This window comes from Pristiophorus japonicus, chromosome 10, assembly GCF_044704955.1.
Source record: "Pristiophorus japonicus isolate sPriJap1 chromosome 10, sPriJap1.hap1, whole genome shotgun sequence".
NCBI classification, from domain to species: domain Eukaryota; kingdom Metazoa; phylum Chordata; class Chondrichthyes; family Pristiophoridae; genus Pristiophorus; species Pristiophorus japonicus.
This window is the reverse complement of record NC_091986.1, coordinates 57,943,314-57,962,956: the sequence shown is the minus strand read 5'-3', so window position 1 is coordinate 57,962,956 and position 19,643 is coordinate 57,943,314.

The following is a 19,643-nucleotide window of genomic DNA, read 5'->3' as shown; positions in this document are numbered from 1 at the left end:
ATTTTACCAATTGTGACATTTTCAGTCAGAGTGAAAAGGCCAGCACTTTTTCTCAAAGAATCTCAGAATCAATAAAAACTGCATTCACTCCATCAAAGAGTTTCTATGTTTTTAATAGTGCAGATCGGCACTCCTGCAAGATTTTCTTTCACTGGTTTCAACCATGTATCATTCTACTGGATACTTTTTGCATTGATGGTTTGATCTATCATAACATGAATGTTCTTGACTCGAAGCGCAGTGTCCTTTTGGTATTTTATTAACACAACCAATCTCTGTGTTCCATAGTTAATTACTTTGTTGTCTTAGAATACCTTGACAGCTTTAATAAACAGGCACCATTATGGGGCAGAATTCTATATTCTGCAACGTGTGGCAAACAGCACTTCATGGCTCATTAGCTTTTTTTCTCCAAAGGAGAAGGATATTAATATAAAAAGGAAGAGGTAGTCTGTTGCCATACAGATGTTGCCCCATGAATCATGCATCTCTCATATCCAACCATTTCTTCAGCTCACTGCCAACAAATATCCTCACAATACGAAAAGCAGAAAGTATGTTCATCCGAACGACTACTTTAATTGACAGAAAATAGGACGTAACTTACACTAGTAAACCTACCACCATCAGCCTATCATAATGGGCATAATGTCCCTTCTGCAGGTGAAAAAGGATTTATCAATGGCAGGTGTGTTCTTATTTTCAGCCTGTAGAAACTTAAATATGCACATATTTGTCCAACTGTCAGCCTGGTGTCTGCCTTTTCAGTGTCCACCCCCGAGGATGAAGATATTTCAGAAGGATATGCATGAAACAAATATTTATTTCTTTCACTTCTAAAACAATTTGTCTGCTTACCTTATTAATATCGCCTTGGGCAATAATCAGGGGTGAAGTAATTACCGAAAAATAAAGATGTTTGCAACAGGGACAGAGAGAAGGACACGTCAGGAAAGACAAAGGTGGAACCAGATATTGGCTCAGTGGTGTCTATTTGTACTGACTTAGTATTTCCATTGAGCACTCACTGAGATGAAGAGGAATATACAATATACGTTAACAATATACATTAACGATTTAGATGAAGGAATTGAGTGTTATATCTCCAAGTTTGCGGATGACACTAAACTGGGTGGTGGTGTGAGCTGTGAGGAGGACACTAAGAGGCTGCAGGGTGATTTGGACAGGTTAGTTGAGTGGGAAAATGCATGGCAGATGCAGTATAATGTGGATAAATATGAGGTTATCCATTTTGGGGGCAAAAACACAAAGGCAGAATATTATCTGGATGGCGGCAGATTAGGAAAAGAGGAGGTGCAATGATACCTGGGTGTCATGGTTCATCAGTCACTGAAAGTGGGCATGCAGGTACAGAAGGCGGTGAAGAAGGCAAATGGTAAGTTGGCCTTCATAGCTAGGGGATTTGAGTATAGGAGCATGGAGGTCTTACAGCAGTTGTATAGGGGCTTAGTGAGGCCTCACCTGGAATATTGTGTTCAGTTTTGGTCTCCTAATCTGAGGAAGGACATTCTTGCTATTGAGGGAGTGCAGTGAAGGTTCACCAGACTGATTCCAGGGATGGCTGGACTGTCATATGAGGAGAGACTGGATCAACTGGGCCTTTATTCATTGGAGTTTAGAAGGATGAGAGGGGATCTCATAGAAACGTATAAGATTCTGATGGGACTGGACAGGTTAGATGCGGGAAGAATGTTCCCGATGTTGGGGAAGTCCAGAACTAGGGGACATAGTCTTAGGATAAGGGGTAAGCCATTTAGAACTGAGATGAGGAGAAACTTCTTCACTCAGAGAGTTGTTAACCTGTGGAATTCCCTGCCACAGAGAGTTGTTGATGGCAGTTCATTGGATATATTCAAGAGGGAGTTAAATATGGCCCTTACAGCTAAGGGGATCAAGGAGTATGAAGAGAAAGCAGGAAAGGGGTACTGAGGGAATGATCAGCCATGATCTTATTGAATGGCGGTGCAGGCTCGAAGGGCCGAATGGCCTACTCCTGTACCTATTTTCTATGTATCTATGAATTTCTTCAATCAGATGGTTGTGAATCTTTGGAATTCTCTACCCCAAAGGGCTATGGATGCTGAATCATTGAATATATTCAAGGCTGAGATAGATAAACTTTTGGACTCTAGGGGAAGCAAGGGATATATAGATCGGGCAGGAAAGTGGAGTTGAGGTTGAAGATCTTATTGAATGGTGGAGCAGGCTTGAGCGGCCATAATGGCCTACTCACACCCCTAATTCTTATGTTCTTATAATCTGACTGCTGAGTTGCTTTTGACCTAAGTCCTCTGCATTGTGAAGCTCCTGAAGGCCTCACCAAAGACTGGTCCACCTGCACCTGTGCTGGGGCTGACTCGGCCATCGTGATACAAGCCAGCATGTCGAGTACTGGCTGAGGTGAGAAGTGCGAGTGAAATTCCAACTTCCATGTCCTCTTTTGCCATCAGCCCTCTCCTGGGCCAGAGCCACATCACTCCTATCACTCTGCTGGAAGAGCGGATTTGTGAAGATCAGTGCAGCTTTGAAAGGCCACGGATAAGATATTTGTCATCTTGTTTAACGCTGCAGACAAGTTGGCATCCAAAGTCTGCATAGACTCATTTGAGAGCCTTACTTGAAGCTCCATGGAGTGGAATCCCTCTCCATGCAGACATTCTCACAATTCTCTAGAAGATGAAATAACAGCACATTTGGAAAGCGGTGACAGGATTGGTCCAAGTCAGCATGGATTTATGAAAGGGAAATCATGCTTGACAAATCTTCTAGAATTTTTTGAGGATGTAACTAGTAGAGTGGACAAGAGAGAACCAGTGGATGTGGTGTATTTGGACTTTCAAAAGGCTTTTGACAAGGTTCCACACAAGAGATTAGTGTGCATAATTAAAGCACATGGTGTTGTGGGTAATGTATTGACGTAAATAGAGAACTGGTTGGCAGACAGGAAGCAGAGAGTCGGAATAAACGGGTCCTTTTCAGAATGGCAGGCAGTGACTAGTGAGGTGCCGCAGGGTTCAATGCTGTGACCCCAGCTATTTACAATATACATCAATGATTTAGATTAAGGAATTGAATGTAATATCTCCAAGTTTGCAGATGACACTAAGCTGGGTGGTGGTGTGAGCTGTGAGGAGGATGCTAAGAGACTGCAGGGTGACTTGGACAGGTTAGGTGAGTGGGCAAATGCTGCATAATGTGGATAAATGTGAGGTGGCAAAAACAGGAAGACAGAATATTATCTGAATGGTGACAGATTAGGAAAAGGGGAGGTGCAACGAGACCTGGGTGCCATGGTACATCAGTCATTGAAGTTTGGCATTCAGGTACAACAGCTGGTGAAGAACGCAAATGGCATGTTGGCCTTCATAGCTAGACGATTTGAGTATAGGAGCAGGGAGGTCTTACTGCAGTTGTACAGGGCCTTGGTGAGGCCTCACCTGGAATATTGTGTTCAGTTTTGATCCCCTAATCTGAGGAAGGATGTTCTTGCTATTGAGGGAGTACAGAGAAGGTTCACCAGATTGATTCCTGGGATGGCAGGACTGACATATGAGGAGAGACTGGATCAACTAGGCTTGTATCCACTGGAGTTTAAAAGAATGAGAGGTGATCTCATAGAAACATATACAATTCTGATGGGATTGGACAGGTTACAGGCAGGAAGAATGTTCCCATTGCTGGGGAGTTCCAGAACCAGGGGTCACAGTCTAAGAATAAGGGGTAAGCCATTTGGGACCGAGATGAGGAGAAACTTCTTCACTCAGAGAGTGGTTAACCTGAGGAATTCTCTACTGCAGAAAGTTGTTGAGGCCAGTTCGTTAGATATATTCAAAAGGGAGATAGGTGTGGCACTTACGGCCAGAGGGATCAAGGGGTATGGAGAGAAAGCAGGAAAGGGGTACTGAGGTGAATGATCAGCCATGATCTTATTGAATGGTGCAGGCTCGAAGGGCCGAATGACCTACTCCTGCACCTAATTTCTAGATTTCTATGTTTCTCTGCACCACTAATGCACTAGTGATTGAGTTGAACTCCTCCATCGTCTTCACTATTATGGATAGTGTGTGTGGCACCTCTTTCAATACCTCACTAAGTTACGATACACCTCGAATATTCTTCTTCTCAACAACAGCCTCCGGGGTTCAGCATCTGTCTCAAGTTGAGCAGAGCTTGGAGAGGATTGTGCCTCCCCAAGGCACACAGCTGTCCCTGGCCAACTCAAAATACAGGATGCAGTTGAATCATCAAATATATTCACTTTTCCTGACGTGGTTAGATCATTGAATCACTTCCTATATTGCATCCATGGCCTGGGCACAATGCTCCTGTTGCTCACCTTCTCAGCGATCTCCAACCATCCTTTTTTAATGACAGTAACAGGTTTCTTCCTCCCATTGCTGGAGAAAAATATGTCCATCCTTCTCCTGACTGCACCCAGCAGTAATTCCAGTGAGGCATCATTAAATCTGGGTGCTGCCCTTGCTCTATGGTCCTCCATCCATCCTGAACACCTCCAATATCCATTTGTGCACTGTCCTTTTAAATACAGCTGAGATCACATCATGTAGTGGCGCATCATGCTCCCTGAGCAGCTTGGACTCACGGAACCCGGAAGTCAAAATTAATTGGTAGAATTGAGTTGAGGTCGCAGATTCTGACCAACTTAGTTCATTTTCATTTTCGGGATTCCCCCATGCAATTACACTCCTGACCCTCACCGACCCCAACCCCGCCCTCCCCCCGCATGGAAGCTGTCTTCAGATTAATAGTGGGGCCTTTGAATGCGAGAAAATCATTTTTTTACCAGAGTGTAGTGCCAAATAAAAGCAGCGGAAAACATGTCTTTGAATCATTACCATTACCAGTACCACATAATCTGGTATATTCGACGATCTCCCTTGGCATTTCTGGCAGGAAGTCTGGGAGCATGGTTGTGACATGTAGCTGCAATCCTGGCTTGTCTATCTAAAACTATTGCCCTTGACCTTCAATGATATCATCTCCTCTGAGCCCTCAAAATCTTAGTGACCAGAAGCTTAACTGGGCCAGCCATATTAAGACTGTGGCTACAAGAGCAGGACAGATACTCAGTTCTCTGTGACAAATGGCTCACCTCTTGATCCCTCATAGCCTCTCCACCATCTAGAAGGCTCAAGTCACGAATTTGATGGAATACTCACCACTCGTCGGGATGGTGTATCCACAACAGCAATCAAGAAGCTCAACATCATCCTGGATAGAGCAGTTTACTAAATCATTGTCTCTGTCACTGGATTCAATCTCTACCCCAGCTACCACTGGCCCATTGTGGCTGCAGTATCTACAATCTACAAGATTCCCTGCAGCAACTCATCTCTTCAATACACCTCCCTCCCCATGACCTCTAATACCAAGAAGGGCAAGGGCAGCAATGACCTGGAAAAACCACCTCCTTAATGACCTGGGAATACCATCTCCTCCAAGTTCCCCTCTTAAGTCACATACCCCAGATTACGTTATGTATCATCATTGCTTTGTTGTCATTGGCTCAGTATCCTGGAGTTTCCTATCCAGCACTATTGTGGTAGCACCTTCACCACACGCTCTGCAACAGTTCAAGGAGAAAGCCCCCCAGCTTCTTCTCTGAGCAATAATTGGCCTTCTCAGCATTAGCCAGAGAACAAATATTTAAAACATGTAAAGAAAAAACAATCAGAAAAACTTAAATCAATAATTCAGGCTCGATCAGAGTGCTTCAGGTTGAGCCTTGAGCTTGTTACACAGGAGTAGATACCTCTGAAAGGAAACATTTTCAGAGATATAGGCAACAGGTGAGGATATGTATTTTATATAGACCAGGTTAATTTATCATGAGTTGTAGAACTACAGTCTTGAGCACATAAGTTCTGACTTTAACCCCGGGAGAGTGGTGAGGTTATGGCTGTGAGGCCCTGGCCAATTTAACGCTCGGGCCTCATTTAAATACAGCGGGCCTGAGTCCCACTCAAATCACTCAAGTCAAGGACGTCAGGTCAGCAGAATACAATCGAATGCAACAGAAGGCTGCATCCAGAGCCCAGCAGGAACAGTTCTCGACAAGTTAAGTGAAGACGGCTAATTTAAGACGATTGCAGAAAGACCAGGGCAGAAATGGCCCCAAGAGTCCTCACAGGGTCTGGAGGAGTACTGAAAGATGTGCCACGCACAATCTCCACAATCGCGTACAAGATGGAGGAGTCCTACTCGATCACTGCATTAAAATCTTTCTCATTTTACATGTACAAGCATATACATATTACTGCATAACTGCATATTTGTTTAGTAAACCAAATTCTTTGGGTTACTAAACTAGCACAAAATACAAAAACAGATAGCAAGAGTTTCCATAGGTATATAAAAAGGAAAAGAGTGGCTAAAGTAAATGTTGGTCCCTTAGAGGGCAAGACTGGGGAATTAGTAATGGGGAACATGGAGATGGCAGAAACTCTGAACGAATATTTTGTATCAGTTTTTACGGTAGAGGACACTAACAATATCCCAACAGTGGATAGTCAAGGGGCTATAGGGGGGAGGAACTTAACACAATCACAATCACTAAGGAGGTGGTACTCAGTAAGATAATGGGACTAAAGGCAGATAAATCCCCTGGACCGGATGACTTGCATCCTAGGGTCTTAAGAGAAGTAGCAGCAGGGATTGTGGATGCATTGGTTGTAATTTACCAAAATTCCCTGGATTCTGGGGAGGTCCCAGCAGATTGGAAAACTGCAAATGTAACGCCCCTATTTAAAAAAGGAAGCAGACAAAAAGCAGGAAACTACAGACCAGTTTGCCTAACATCTGTGGTAGGGAAAATGTTGGAGTACATTATTAAAGAAGCAATTTGGAAAAGCAAAATTCAGTCAGGCAGAGTCAGCATGGATTTATGAAGGGGAAGTCATGTTTGACAAATTTGCTGGAATTCTTTGAGGATGTAACAAACAGGGTGGATAAAGGGGAACCAGTGGATGTGGTGTATTTGGACTTCCAAAGGCATTTGACAAGGTGCCACATAAAAGGTTACTGCACAAGATAAAAGTTCACGAGGTTGGGGGTAATATATTAGCATGGATAGAGGATTGGCTAACTAACAGAAAACAGAGAGTTGGGATAAATAGTTCATTCTCTGGTTGGCAACCAGTAACTAATGGGATGCTGCAGGGATCAGTGCTGGGACCCCAACTATTTATAATCTATATTAACAATTTGGAAGAAGGGACTGAATGTAATGTAACCAAGTTTGCAGACAATACAAAGATGGGAGGAAAAGCAATGTGTGAGGAGGACATAAAAAATCTGCAAAAGGACATAGACAAGCTAAATGATTGGGCAAAAATTTGGCAGATGGCATATAATGTTGAAAAATGTGAGGTCATGCACTTTGGTAGAAAAAATCAAAGAGCAAGTTATTATTTAAATGGAGAAAGATTGCAAAGTGCCGCAGTACAACGGGACCTGGGGGTATTAGTGCATGAAACACAAAAGGATAGTATGCAGGTACAGCAAGTGATCAGGAAGGCCAATGGTATCTTGGCCTTTATTGCAAAGGGGATGGAGTATAAAAGCAGGGAAGTCTTACTACAGATATACAAGGTATTGGTGAGGCCCCACCTGGAATACTGCGTGTAGTTTTGGTTTCCATATTTACGAAAGGATATACTTGCTTTGGAGTCAGTTCACGAAGGTTCACTAGGTTGATTCCGGAGATGAGGGGGTTGACTTATGAGGAAAGGTTGAGTAGGTTGGGTCTCTACTCATTGGAATTCAGAAGAATGAGAGGTGATCTTATCGAAACATATAAGATTATGAGGGGGCTTGACAAGGTGGAAGCAGAAAGGATGGTTCCACTTTTAGGGGAGACTAGAACTAAAGGGCATGATCTTAGAATAAGGGGCTGCCCATTTATAACTGAGATGAGGAGAAATTTCTTCTCTCAGAGGGTTGTGAATCTGTGGAATTCTCTACCTCAGAGAGCTGTGGAAGCTGGGACATTGAATAAATTTAAGTCAGAAATAGACAGTTTCTTAAATGATAAGGGGATAATGGGTCATGGGGAGTGGGCAGGGAAGTGGAGCTGAGTCTATGATCAGATCAGCCATGATCTGATTGAATGGTGGAGCAGGCTCGAGGGACCGTATGGCCTACTCCTGTTCCTATTTCTTATGTTCTTATGTTTTTATAACAGGACTGAAATGGCAGACATTTATTGAGAGTTAAATGGAACAATTGATGCAGTCTTGACTGGGCATTCAGGAACTGGCTCCTTGTTTTACTTCGCAATTTTGATTGTGTTACTGTTGGCACATCTATTTAATTTGATTAACAAGCTTTACAAGACCCCCAAAACTACCTTTGGAATTTTAATAATACTGCATTGAGCTAATTTTTGGGGTGGGGGTTGAGGGGGAAATCAAATATACGTGAAATGAAATAATTGTTTTGACTATGGGATCTATGTGGAAGTATATATTTCTCTCCTGATTTAATTCCTCCCAAAATTACAGAGCATCATTTTTGCAGGTTTATAAATACATCAAGATTTAAAAATAGATATCTGAGGAATTCATCTAACAGGAAACATCCCATCTAATTTGGAAAGGGTGACCAGAATTCTATCCGCCCACAGTTGCCAGTATATGAAAGAGGAAAACTAAATCGTACAGTTATATACAGAAAATGCAACAATTCCTTTCAATCTATCTGTTCAATTAGTCCACCCACACATCCGGATCTACATGGAAACATATTCTAAAACCTGTATGTATGTTTGTTGCTTTCTCTAATGCGTTTTGTATTTTACCAAAGCTATATTCAATCAGCATCTACTGACAGGATTCAGTAAATTGAGACAAATGTTAGGGTTTTGTGGAAGCTTCACATGATGGGAGCATGTATCAGGCTTTGGGAACACAATGATTAGCAGCCCACAGGATCTGCCGCCTATTCATTTTAATGGACAGAACCTGTGCAGGCTGTAAATCGGGTGTGTTCTCAAATTCAAGATATATACGTCTGTCGTGCAAGGATCTGAACATAAAGTTCCTGACCTTATAAGAACATAAGAACATAAGAATTAGGAACAGGAGTAGGCCATCTAGCCCCTCGAGCCTGCTCCGCCATTCAATAAGATCATGGCTGATCTGGCCGTGGACTCAGCTCCACTTACCCGCCCGCTCCCCGTAACCCTTAATTCCCTTATTGGTTAAAAATCTATCTATCTGTGATTTGAATATATTCAATGAGCTAGCCTCAACTGCTTCCTTGGGCAGAGAATTCCACAGATTCACAACCCCCTGGGAGAAGAAATTCCTTCTCAACTCGGTTTTAAATTGGCTCCCCCGTATTTTGAGGCTGTGCCCCCTAGTTCTAGTCTCCCCGACCAGTGGAAAAATCCTCTCCGCCTCTATCTTGTCTATCCCTTTCATTATTTTAAATGTTTCTATAAGATCACCCCTCATCCTTCTGAACTCCAACGAGTAAAGACCCAGTCTACTCAATCTATCATCATAAGGTAACCCCCTTATCTCCGGAATCAGCCTAGTGAATCGTCTCTGTACCCCCTCCAAAGCCAGTACATCCTTCCTTAAGTAAGGTGACCAAAACTGCACGCAGTACTCCAGGTGCGGCCTTACCAATACCCTATACAGTTGCAGCAGGACCTCCCTGCTTTTGTACTCCATCCCTCTCGCAATGAAGGACAAGATTCCATTCACCTTCCTGATTACCTGCTGCACCTGCAAACTAACTTTTTGGGATTCATGCACAAGGACCCCCAGGTCCCTCTGCACCTCAGCATGTTGTAATTTCTCCCCATTCAAATAATATTCCCTTTTACTGTTTTTTTCCCCAAGGTGGATGACCTCACACTTTCCGACATTGTATTCCATCTGCCAAACCTTAGCCCATTCGCTTAACCTATCCAAATCTCTTTGCAGCCTCTCTGTGTCCTCTACACAACCCGCTTTCCCACTAATCTTTGTGTCATCTGCAAATTTTGTAACACTACACTCTGTCCCCTCTTCCAGGTCATCTATGTATATTGTAAACAGTTGTGGTCCCAGCACCGATCCCTATGGCACACCACTAACCACCAATTTCCAACTCGAAAAGGACCCATTTATCCCGACTCTCGGCTTTCTGTTCGCCAGCCAATTCTCTATCCATGCTAATACATTTCCTCTGACTCCGCGTACCTCTATCTTCTGCAGTAACCTTTTGTGTGGCACCTTATCGAATGCCTTTTGGAAATCTAAATACACCACATCCATCGGTACACCTCTATCCACCATGTTCGTTATATCCTCAAAGAATTACAGTAAATTAGTTAAACATGATTTCCCCTTCATGAATCCATGATGCATCTGCTTGATTGCACTATTCCTATCTAGATGTCCCACTATTTCTTCCTTAATGATAGTTTCAAGCATCTCCCTCCCACCCCGGGTTCCTGACAGAGAGAGAGAGTTACTGGGGGCGTGAGAGTGAGAGACTTGGAGGAGAGTGCGACTGGGGGATGAGAGAGACTGTGGCAAGGAAGAGAGAGACTGGGGGGGAGAGGGAGAGAAAGACTGGGAGGTGGGAGAGAGATACTGGGGGGGGGGGCGGGGGTGGTGAGAGAGAGAGACTTGGGTAAGGAAGAGAGAGACTGAGGGGGGGGAGAGAGAGAGACTGGGGAGGGAGACTGGGGATGGAGAGAGAGACTGGGGGGCGAGTGAGAGAGACTGGGGGGAGAGTGAGAGAGATTGGGGGGGAGAGAGAGGGGATGCAGGAGAGGGGATCGGAGGGGAAGGAGGGAACTCAGGAAAGACGAATCACCTTTGTCCAACCCCACCCCCTTTGCAACCACACCCGATTTCTCGAAAAGCTTGGTGCGTTGGTGGCAAGTGACATCATGGGAGTGGATGAATTCCGGAATGCACGACACTGTCACTATTCATTTCATACCTAATAAACCTGTTATCAATCCATGACCTACACACAATGCCCCTTCTATGGAGTGACCGGGGGGTGGGGGGTGGGAGTAAGGTCAGGAATTTGGGCAGGAACTTGGACTGGAGGGGGGTCAGGAACTTTTGCTGAAGGGACATGAACTTGGGCTAGGGGATTCAGGAACTTTGGCTGGGGGGGATCACGAACTTGGGCTGGAGGTGTCATGAACTTGGGCAGGGACAGGGAATGAACTTGGGCTGGATGGGAGGATCAGGAACCTCAACTGGGGGTGTCAGGAACTTGGGCTGGGATGGGGAATGAACTTTGTCTGGCGGGGGGTGGGGAGGGGGGTCAGGAACTTTGGCTGCAAGGCCATGAACTTGGGCTGGGGGGCGGGCACATGAACTTGGGCTGGGGGGGTCAGGAACTTCAGCTGGAGCTTGTTAGGAACTTGGGCTGGGGGGTGCGGGGCGCATGAACTTGGGCTGGGGGCATCAGGAACTTGGGTTGGGGAGGGGGCAGGAACTTGGGTTGGGGAGGGGACACGAATTTTGGCGGTGAGCGGGGAGCTCTCTACAGTTTGGAGTCGGTAGTCAGAATGGTTTGAATTACACTTTGCAATGTCACTAAGAACTTGGGCTGGACGGTTCTAATTACACATTCTAGATAAACTGCTGGGTGTAGCTTATCCTCCAAGGAGGCGAATCAGCAATCAGATCAGGTGACCAAAGGAGACCCAATCAGAACAATTTTCTGTTGCAAATAACTACGTCCATAAAAGAAAGCTCAAGCTGAACCAATCAAGTTGCTCCCAAAATGTTGTTTGATTGTTTTGAGCTGGAGGTTGGATTTTCCCACAGATAAAATTGTACAGGTGAAAGTAAAGAAAGAATTTGCATTTATATAGCACCTTTCATGGCCTCAGGCTGTCTCAAGCTGCTTCACAGCCAATGAATTGGTTTTTGAAATGTAGTCACTGTTGGAAACAAAGCAGCCATTTTGCAAGCAAAGATGTGGCTGCCCGATTATGCCATTTGGACCATAACTCAATTGTAACCCTGCGTTGTGTGGATTGGGGGTGTAGTTTGGGGTGTGTGACTTAAGAGGGAATCTTGGAGGAGGTGGCATTCCCAGGTCATTGCTGCTCTTTCCATTCTTGGTAGTAGAGGTCATGGGGAGCGAGGTTGTATTGAAGTAACCATGGTGCGTTGGTACACGGAATCTTGTAGATTGTAGATACTGCAGCTACAGTTGGCCAGTGGTGGATGGGGTGGAGATTGAATGCAATAATGGGGACACTGATCAAGCAAACTGCTCTGTCCTGGATGATGTTGAACTTCTTGATTGCTGTTGCGGATGCACCCATTCAGATGAGTGGTGAGTATTCCATCAAAGTCTTGACTTCAGCCTTCTAGATAGTGAAGAGGCTGTGGGCGCTGAGGAGGTGAGCCATTTGTAACAGAGTAACAAGGTGTAATTGCAAGGGGGAAACCCAAAATTCAACTGAGCAGGTCAGAATCTGCGACCCCAACTCAATTTTACCAATTAATTTTGACTTCTAGGTTTTGCGACTCCAAGCTGCTCAGTGAGCATGATGCATAGCCGCATGACACAATCTCAGCTGTATTTCACGGGAGAATTCACAAATGGAAGTTGCTGGTGGAGGGCTCATAGATGATGGTATTATTGAAGGTCAAGGGGAGATGACTGGGCTTCCCCTTGTTTGAGGTGGTCATTGCCTCACACTGATATGCATGACTGTTGCTTGCCACTTGAAAGCTCAGGCCTTGATATTATGCAGGTGAAGCTGTAGGCTGGGATGGAATGCTTCATTATCAGAAGGGTTGGGGGAATTTTAACCCTTCACGGCGGGAGGGAGAGGGGCCAGATGAGTGACTGGGTTGTAGCTTAAAATTTCAAAAATCTGAAACCTGATCCCAACCAGTCTTGAAAGCACCCATTCCTGGTTTTATTGGAGGATGGTTGTGGAGTGTGCAACTAACCTGCTCTCAAGAGGCAGGACAGGATAGGCTAATGAGGATGTGTGCCTCAAATTTGAACAGACTTTTGATTTTACAGCTGCGGCCTTCCAGAACAGGCCTTTCTGTCCAATAGCCATCCAGCTTCGAAATCCTAGCTGGAAAACAAAGAAAAAAAATTGAAATGAGATTCTGTCCTTAAATTTGCTAGGACCTTTGAGATAACTTCATTTCTGATGGAACCTGAACTGAGCATCAGGGAGCAGGATGTTGGTAAGTTGGTGTCACTTGATGGCACTATTGATCATTCATTCCATCTCTCTTTGATGACGGGGAGGAGGTTGATACATTTATATAGCACCTTTCACGACGACCGGATGTCCCAAAATACTTTACAGCCAGTGTAGTCAGTGTTGTAATGTAGGAAAAGCAGCTGCCAGTTTGTGCACAGCAAGTTCCAACAAACAGAAATGTGATAATACCAGACAGTCTGTTTTCGTGATGTAGATTGAGAGATCAATATCGGACAGGACACCGGGACTAACTCCCCTGCTCTTCTTTGAAATGATGCCATGGGATCCTGCACGTCCACCTGAGAGAACAGATAGGGCCTTAGTTTAACATCTCATCCAAAAGAGGGCACCTCCAACAATGCAGCACTCCCTCAGTACTGCACTGGAGTGTCAGCTTAGATTTTTGTGCTCAAGTCTCTGGTGTAGTATTTGAACCAACAACCTTCTGACTCATAGGCGAGGGTGCTAACCACTGAGCCACAGCAACTTGAATGAGAGGTGATTGCCAACCATGGAACTATACCACAGTGTGAGATAGAATTTCCTTGTTAGCGCTTCATCATAGGCAGTCCCTCGAAATCGAGGAAGAATTGCTTCCACTCTAAAAATGAGTTGTTAGGTGACTGAACAGTCCAATACGGGAATTACAGTCTCTGTCACAGATGGGACAGACAGTCGTTGAAGGAAAGGGTGGTTTGCCGCACGCTCCTACTGCTGCCTGCACTTGATTTCTGCATGCTCTCGGCGATGAGACTCGAGGTGCTCAGCGCCCTCCCAGATGCACTTCCTCCACTTAGGGCGGTCTTTGGCCAGGGACTCCCAGGTGTCGGTGGGGATGCTGCATTTATCATGGAGGCTTTGAGGGTGTCCTTGCAACGTTTCCTCTACCCACTTTGGGCTCGTTTGCAGTGTAGGAGCTCCGAGTAGAGCGCTTGCTTTGGGAGTCTTGTGACAGGCATGCAAACAATGTGGCATCAAGACACTGTTAGCGCTCAGACGCATAGCATCACATGACTGGAGGGTGTATGGTAAAAGTGAGCCCAGAAGATCATATACCAGCATGCAATCCACCGAATTTTGCTTTGGGCTGCTTTACAGCCAAATGCTGAAGAGGAAGATCTGCTTCTATGGGCCACTGGGTTCAGGAGAGCAGGAAAAAGGGGTGAAATTTGAGAAAATCTAGTAAAACCAAAAACCTAGTCAGATCGATATTGTCATGTTTGTAACTACAATGTAACACCACTGTATTACTGTATACACTCAACTTAGATGCACACCTTGACCACAGGGGGTGAACTTGTTGGAGACACTCCTTACCTAATCACACAGGTATATAAAGGGAGGTCCCACGCAGGGTCATCACTTCTGGAGTCCTGTAATAAAGAGTTAAGGTCACAGAGTGGCCTTGTCCCTGGAATGTGCCTCGTGCGGTTTCATACTGTAGAGTAAGGACTTTACATTGGTGACGAGAAACGGGAATTCACGACCCACGAGAATGGCCACCGGTAGCACAGAGGAACGGTACTGTGTTGCGGAAGACTATGCCGATTTTGTCGAGAGGCTTCAGCAAAGTTTCGTTATGAAAGACTGGCTGGGGGATGCAGCGGCCGACAAACGACGGGCTCACCTCCTGACCAGCTGAGGACCAAAGACTTATGCGCTCATGAAGGACTTACTGGCACCCGAAAAGCCGTCGGACAAAACCTTTGAAGAGCTTAGCAAATTAATCGGGGATCACCTCAAACCGGCGAGCAGCATACACATGGCTTGACAGAGATTCTACACCCACCGACATCGTGAAGGACAGAGCATACCGGACTTTGTAGCGGACCTCCGGCGTTTGGCCAGCCTCTGTAAGTTCACAGACGCCTGCAGGGGGGAGATGCTAAGGGACTTCTTTATCGAGGGCATCGGTCATGCGGGAATTTTTTGCAAGTTAATTGAGACCAAGGACTTGAACTTGGATGCGGTGGCGTTGTTAGCTCAAACTTTCATGGCGGGGGAGGAAGAGATGAAAATGATTTACGCGCGCAATTCTGCCTCTAACGCGGCAATGGATCAGGGAGTCAACATCATCAATGCTACTCAGAGCCCCGCAGGCAGGCAGGGACAGTCCGACATTTACCAGGCAGCAATAGACCCCAGAGCAGGACCACAACAGAGACAATGGCAGGCTGAATGGACGTTCACACCATCACAGTGGACAATGCAGCCCGGGATGGGGCCATTGACACCCACTAATTGGGTACTTAAGAGCAGTCAAAGGGACAGTCAGCGTGGAATTCCTGGCTATAGTCCCTTTGTCCCCAACAATGGAAACTTTAACTCTTGCTGGAGGTGTGGGGGAAAACACTCAGCCAGATCTTGCAGATTCCAACAGTTTGTCTGCAGAAACTGCAATCTCAGTGGCCATTTAGCTCGAATGTGCAGAAAACCTGCAACCAGACTAATATATGAGGCAGATGGACCAGAAGAGGGTTCTGTGAGGCAGGCTGACTTTTGGGGCAAATCGATGGATGCCGAGGTTCAGCGGGTCCATGCGGCGAATATTCACAGTTCATAGACCAAAACGCCACCAATGATGATGAGGGTTTTGTTGAACGGTATCCCAGTACACATGGAGCTGGACACTGGGGCCAGCCAGTCACTCATGGGCATTCAGCAATTTGAGAAGCTATGGCCACTTAAAGCCAATAGACCCAAATTGGAAAGTATTGAGACACAATTACGGACTTACACCAAATAAATCATTCCGGTGCTAGGCAGTGCAATGATGGCTGTCCCACACAATGGGTTAGTGAACCGGCTGCCACTCTGGATTGTCCGGGCAATGGTCCCGCACTGTTGGGGAGGAGCTGGTTAGCCGAGATGAACTGGAAATGGGGGGATGTTCACGCAATGTCCTCGGTGGAGCGAAGTTCGTGCTCACAAGTCCTACAACAATTCGAGTCACTATTCCAACCAGGCATCGGGAATTTTAAAGGCACTAAAGTAGTGATACACATCACCCTGGACGCCAGGCCGGTGCACCACAAAGCCAGAGCGGTACCATATGTGATGCGGGAAAAAAAATCGAGAGCGAATTGGACCGGCTGTTGCGAGAGGGCATCATCTCGCTTGTTGAATTCAGCGACTGGGCGAGCCCCATCATTTCCGTTCTAAAAGCGGATGGCTCTGTCAGGATCTGTGGTGACTACAAGGCCACCATCAATCGGGTGTCCCGACAAGACCAATACGTGCTCCCAAGAGCGGAGGATCTCTTCGCCACGCTGGCAGGCGGCAAGCTGTTCAGCAAGTTGGACCTCACTTTAGCCTATATGAACCAGGAACTGGCTGACGAATCCAAACTACTGACCGCCATCACCACGCACAAGGGACTGTTTGCGTATAACATGTGCCCGTTTGGCATTCGATCAGCGGCCGCGATTTTTCAATGTAACATGGAATGCCTGCTTAAACCCATTCCAAGAACGATCGTATTCCAGGACGACATCCTCATCACGGGTCGAGACACCGAGGATCACCTCCACAACCTGGAGGAGGTGCTATGCCGACTGGACCAGGTAGGCCTGCGACTCAAGAAGTCTAAATGCATGTTCTTAGTTCCTGAGTTTGAGTTTCTGGGTTCTGGGCAGGAGGGTTGTTGCAGATGGGATTCGGCCCACCGAATTCAAAACAGAGGTGATTCGATGAGCACCCAGGCCCTGCAGCACATCGGAGCTACGTTCATTCCTGGGACTGTTGAACTATTTCGGGAACTTTCTGCCAAACTTGAGCACTTTGTTGGAGCCGCTACACATGCTTCTGCATAAGGGTTGCGATTGGTTTTGGGGGGACTGTCAGGAACGGGCTTTTAATCGGGCGTGAAACCTACTTTGTTCAAAAAAGTTGTTGACCCTGTACGACCCCTGTAAACGTTTAGTTCTGACATGTGATGCATCATCCTATGGGGTTGGGTGCGTGTTGCAGCAGGGTAATGCTGAGGGTCAACTACAACCTGTGGCTTATGCCTCCAGGTCGTTCTCTCAAGCAGAACAGGGCTATGGGATGGTCGAGAAGGAAGCACTTGCATGTGTCTATCGTGTAAAAAAAATGCATCAGTACCTCTTCAGTCGGAAGTTTGAATTAGAGATGGACCACAAGCCACTCACATCCCTGTTGTCAGACAGCAAGGCTGTCAATGTCAACGCATCAGCTCGCATACAACTGTGGGCTCTCACGCTGGCTGCTTATGACTACTCCATCCGGCACCGGCCCAGCACTGAAAACTGCGCTGACACACTCAGCAGGCTCCCACTAGCCACCGCCGAGGGGGCAGCTGAGCAAAGCGCTGAGATGGTCATAGCTGTCGATGCCTTTGACAGTGCAGGCTCCCCCATTACAGCCAGCCAGATCAAAATCTGGACAAACAGAGATCCCCTCCTATCCTTGATTAAGAAATGTGTCCTGACTGGGGATTGGGCGCCCGTACACGGAACATGCCCTGAGGAGGTCAGACCGTTCCACAGATGAGCTCTCCATCCAAGCCGACTGCCTACTATGGGGCAGCCGGGTAGTCATGCCCCAGAAGGGCAGGGAGGCATTCATCCGGGAACTCCACAGCGAGCACTCAGGCATTGTGATGATGAAGGCCATTGCCCGGTCACACATTTGGTGGCCTGGAATTGATTCAGACCCGGAACACTGTGTTCGCAGGTGCACGACCTGTGCCCAGCTGGGTAATGCCCCCAGGGAGGCCCCGCTCAGCCCGTGGCCCTGGCCCACCAAGCCATGGTCACGCATTCACGTTGACTACGTGGGCTGTTCATGGGGAAGATGTTCCTCATTGTAGTAGATGCGTACTCGAAATGGATCGAATGCATCATCCTGAATTCTCGCATGTCATCCACCACCGTGGAAAGCCTACATGCGATCTTTGCAACCTATGGCTTGCCGGACATCCTGGTTAGTGATAATGGCCCGTGTTTCACGAGCTATGAATTCCGGGAATTTACGTCGGGCAACGGCATCAACCACGTCAAAACTGTGCCGTTCAAGCCAGCCTCCAATGGCCAGGCGGAACAGGCAGTCCAAATGCTCAGGACTCAAGGATCCTCCCTATAATGTCGCCTATCACGGGGGTCCCACCCGCAGAGCTACTCATGGAACGGACACTCAAAACTCGGTTGTCCCTCATCCACCCAGTCCTGACCGACATAGTTGAGGGCAAGCACAAGTCACAAAATGAGTACCATGACCGTAATTCATGGGGGAGATGTATAGAAATAAATGATCCTGTATTCGTCATCAATCACGCCATGGGGCCCAAATGGCTTGAGGGTACTGTAATTGACAAAGAGGGGAATAGGGTCATCGTGGTAAAACTCAACAATGGCCAGATATGCCGTAAGCATCTGGACCAAGTAAAAAAAAAGGTTCAGCAATGACACTGAGGAACCTGAAGAAGACCATGAGATGGAGCTCACACTACTGCCAGTGAACCTGCAACAAGAGCAATCAGAGGAATGCACAGTCCCTACGGTCAGCCCGGACAGGCCAGAATCACCACAGGTGACAGACACTCACATCAGCGTCCAACAACCAGAGCCCCAACTGCGGCGCTCCACGAAGGAGCGGAGACCACCTGAAAGACTCAACCTATGATCCCAGTAAGACTTTGCAGGGGGGCAGGTGATGTCATGTTTGTAACTACAATGTAACACCACTGTATTACTGTATACACTCAACTAAGATGCACACCTTGACCACAGGGGGTGAACCTGTGGGAGACATTCCTTACCTGATCACACAGGTAAATAAAGGGAGGTCCCATGCAGGGTCATCACTTCTGGAGTCCTGTAATAAAGAGTTAAGGTCACAGAGTGGCCTTGTCCCTGGAATGTGCCTCGTGTGGTTTCATGCTGTAGAGTAAGGACTTTACAGATATTATTTTAACCCGGTAAAAATAAAAGGTTAAAATACCGCCAATCAGAACATCTAGGCTGTTACCGCTCCTGAACATAAAAGGTGAAAATTTCATCTTTGCCGTGGGTGTAAAACAGGTGGTCGAGGATCAGCCGCTAGTTATATTCCAACTGCATTAACATCAATGAAAATGAAACTCGAGCACTGTGTACAACTGGCTGATGTAACTATTTGTACTGCACTTTTTTTTGACATACATGTGACAAGCCCTGCCACTGTCAAGCTCCGCCCCCCTCCTGGCCGATTTATTCCCTTCCATTTGATGCTGAGAAGCAGGACCTGAGACTGCGACTCTCTCCCCTCTCCCCCTTCCCCGATTCCCCCGCAAGCCCAGCCAGTGTGGAGCCGAGAGCAGAGGGCCTGCGGCCGAGAGTGGGGGCGTGTGGGAGAGAGCGGGGGCATGGGGCCGAGAGTGGGGGTGTGTGGGAGATGTGGGGGC